This window comes from Vulpes lagopus, chromosome 6, assembly GCF_018345385.1.
Source record: "Vulpes lagopus strain Blue_001 chromosome 6, ASM1834538v1, whole genome shotgun sequence".
Classification (NCBI taxonomy): Eukaryota; Metazoa; Chordata; class Mammalia; order Carnivora; family Canidae; genus Vulpes; species Vulpes lagopus.
In genome coordinates this window covers 110,855,531-110,859,347 of record NC_054829.1, presented here as the reverse complement: position 1 = coordinate 110,859,347, position 3,817 = coordinate 110,855,531, and the positions used below count along the sequence as shown (strand labels likewise).

Here is a 3,817-nt window from a genome sequence, read left to right as displayed (position 1 = left end):
TTCCTTCATCATCTAAATCAACAGAAGATACCAACCAGAATGGTAGCTATTTCATAGAAAAGAAAAATAATATACTTATTGTGAAAATATGTTATATTGCAGCAGTCATAGTCCACAAGTGCACAGAATAATGACATAGGAGTTTTCTGGTCTCCAAACACAGTTGTGTGCTCATTTAGCAAACTATAATTTAAATTTAAATATTCATATTATGGTGGAATGTGAGGCAATAGGCCTAGTCAAACACAGGAGTAAAAATTGGTACATACTATCTGAACAGCAATTTGGTATGTACAGGTAAAATGTATGTAACTATTAACTAAGTAACTCAATGCTTTACTTTATGTGAATATACACTACCCATGGGATTATGGGCTAGTATTTTTATTTTTATTTTATTTTATTTTTTTATTTTTATTTTTTTTTATTTTTATTTTTTAAAAAGATTTTATCTATCATCTATCTATCATCTATCTATCTATCTATCTATCTATCTATCCTTCTTTCTTTCTTTCTATTTATTTTAGAGACTGTGAGAGAGAGCACAAGCAGGGAGCAGGGAGAGGGAGAAAGAGATTCCCCACTGAGCAGGGAGCCTGATGGTGGGGCTTCATTCCAGGACCCTGAGACCCTGACCTGATCCAAAGGCAAATGCTTAACTGACTGAGCAATCCTGGTGCCCTTAGGCTAGTAATTTAATAAACACATATTCTTTTTTTTTAATTTAAAGATTTTATTTATTTATTCATGAGATACACAGAAAGAGAGAGAGAGAATAACAGACACAGGCAGAGGGAGAAGCAGGCTCCTTGCAGGGAGCCCAACATGGGACTCGATGCCAGGTCTCCAGGATCACACCCTGGGCTGAAGGCAGCACTAAACTGCTGAGCCACCTGGGCTGTCCAATAAACACATATTCTTAAAAAGAAAAAATAAACACATTCTTAAAAAGAAAAAATAACTAGTGTATATGTGCATAATTATTCATAAGGTAGTTTAATCATCCATTTTCTTTTTTTATAAACATTTGGAATTTTATTTAAAAAAAAAAACAACAACATCACAACCATGAACATTGTTATAGTTAGAGGCCCTCTTGGTTCTCCCCAATGATACTGAGCATGCTCACAAGGGATTCCCATTGTTTAGACTTTAGCTAAACAACCATCTTTAAAAGAAGGAAAAAAACTTGGCACACTACCATTTAACTTGTTTTGATGTTTCTTCACAAATGGTGAAAAATACTGAAGTACAGACAAGGAATAATCATAATGTTGTGGCCAACATTATAAATACGGAATTATAAATTTAAAACATTTTCTGGTTTAAAAATAAATCTGGTAGTCAATGCAGCTCTGTGGGGTCTCTGCGTCTAGTAGGGCCAGTCTCTGCGCTCCTGACGGTCCTCGCCTTTATCCATTTATCCAGGTCCTCCACGCCCGCCTCTTCTTCCTCCCATCTGTTCCATCAAAGTTCCAGGGGGCCCACCAGGACTGCCTCGTCTTCCTCTGCCAAAGCCACGTCGGTCCATGCCCCGGCCACCACAGAAGCCCCCTCTGTCTCCACCGCAGCCACCTCTGAACATCCCACCAGGACCACCGCGGTCCATGAGGCCACCTCTTCCTCCCCGCATGCCACCAGGGCCGCCTCTGCCACGGTCACCGCCCCGGGGGCGGGAAGGGTGGTGGAAGGAAGCCTTCAGGCTTCGGGGCCTTACACTGGTTGCATTCTGTTCTCCAGGCGAAGTTCTGGTTTCCACACCCCGGATTGGGGCACTGCCAGTCCCCAGCTCGGTGCTGGACGTTTCCTCCTCTGGATGGGTTCCCTCGGGAACCCCGGGGTCCTCTTGGGGGAAAGCTACCTCTGTCTCCTCCACGGCTTCCCATGCGACCCATGGGGCTCCCAGGACCTCCTGGGCCGTCTGGACCTCCACGGAGTGGTGGTGGCATCCCTCTGCCCTCACCATACCAATTGCACTGTTGTCAGAGTCTTCATCTGGATCTACAGGTGGACCTAGATCAAGATCTGGTCCTTCATCCATGGGTCCACCAGGCTTATTGAAGCCACCTTGCTCTCCAGCGCCCATTCCACCACGTCCCCCTCTCCACTCACCTCTGCTCATGCCTCCACGATCAAATCCCCCTCTTCCCCTGCCCCGGTTATCAGGGCCACTCATGCTCTGGTTCTCTCCTGGTCTGGAAAGTCCTCCAGAATCCTGCCCATAAACACTCATGCTACTGGGGTGGTCCTGTTGGAATGAACTCTGCTGCTTGTAGCTGCTGCTCTGTTGGCTATATTGACTTGGAGCCTGGCTGTGGGATCCAGTTTGGGGGAGAGGATAACTAGTGGGCGGCTGCTGCCCATAGCTGCTTTGTTGACCATAGCTACTCTGCTGTCCATAGCTGCTCCGCTGCCCATAGGTGTTCTGCTGAGAGTAACTGCTCTGATCATAACTAGTCGGCTGTGTAGAGGAGTAGCTGGTAGGAGGATAGATGGTGGTGCTGTGACTGGCTGCATGGGGTAGCTCCCAGGTACCTGGAGATAACTGTAGTTACTCTGTCCATATCCTAGGCTGGGCTGGTTGTAACCCCCTGTGCTAGATTGAGGTTGACTAGTCTCAGGGGGTTTGTTACCATCCTGTGGTCTTGCAGGTGCAGGTGGCTACTGGCTGCTGCCCATAGGCTGGGTAAGCAAACTGAGTGCCATATGCAGACTGAGCTGCATAGGAGGCCTGGGTGGTAGTGACCATAGCAGTGGTGGTATCATAAGCACCAGTGCCGTACCCCTGGACAGGCTGACTCTATGCCTGGGGGACAGTTGGAGTAGTATAACCAGCGGGAGGCTGTCCATAAGAAGTTGCATAGGTGGTCTGCCCATAGGTCGCAATGGTCTGAGCCTGGGTATAGCTGACATCAGTGGGCTGTCCATAGGTTCCATAACTCTGCTGCCCATATGCCTGGGTGGTCTGTGCATATCCTTGAGTTGGTTAGGTGGTGTATGTACTGTAGCCCTGCTGGGCTGCAGCTTGGCTGTAGGTACTGTAATCCATGGATGCCATTTTCTCTCCTTCCCTCTCGTTCCTAATTATCCATTTTCACACAAACTTAAAAATTATTTTTTTTCATCTAGTTATTAGATTTTTGGTGGCATAGTTATCTTTAATTACCTAAAAAATCTTTGTCAACATTCTTCCCTGGGTTAGAGAATTTTAATTCGGAGATACTTGACCACTCTAAGTTTTTTTTAAAAAACAGAAAATATATCCTTGCATATCAAAAATACTGTAATAACTATGATTATTTTGTTAAATAATTTTTTAATAAATCAAAACTTACAACATTAAGTTATATTAGTCATGTTCTTTTCATTAATGGTATCTCTTAGCCCTATATCATGTTTATTGAGGTTCTTATGGCACATGCAGCAAGCAGCCTAGAAGACTGTCTTTAATGGATGGATGGCTAACATTTCTGAATCAAATCTATCAAGCAGGGTAAATTACAGGCCATATTTCACACAATTAACTCTTCGTAGAACTTGAAAGGCATCTCTATCACCCTAATGTGGAAGAAATGGTAATAATGTTTAGAATATAGTTTTTGTTTCTTGGCCTTTCATCTTTTATCACATATAGAGCTTTACCTGGCCATTGAGATTATCTGTCCTAATATTTCCAAATATAGTGAAGTCATTTTCTGAACTAGAATACATATTTGGAAGACTCTATTAACTAAGTCGACCTATTTGCTTTAAATTGTCAGATTGGTAGGATAAAGCTTGAGTAATTTAATAGAAATTTTAAATAACAAATTTAATA

The 3,817-nt window shown here is 43.4% G+C and overlaps 1 pseudogene; it reads right to left on the bottom strand.

Moving 5' to 3' along the window:
• Nucleotides 1–1,372: 1,372 nt before the first annotated feature.
• On the bottom strand, nt 1,373–3,058 carry LOC121493672 (annotated as a pseudogene).
• Between the last annotated feature and the right edge of the window lie 759 nt (nt 3,059–3,817).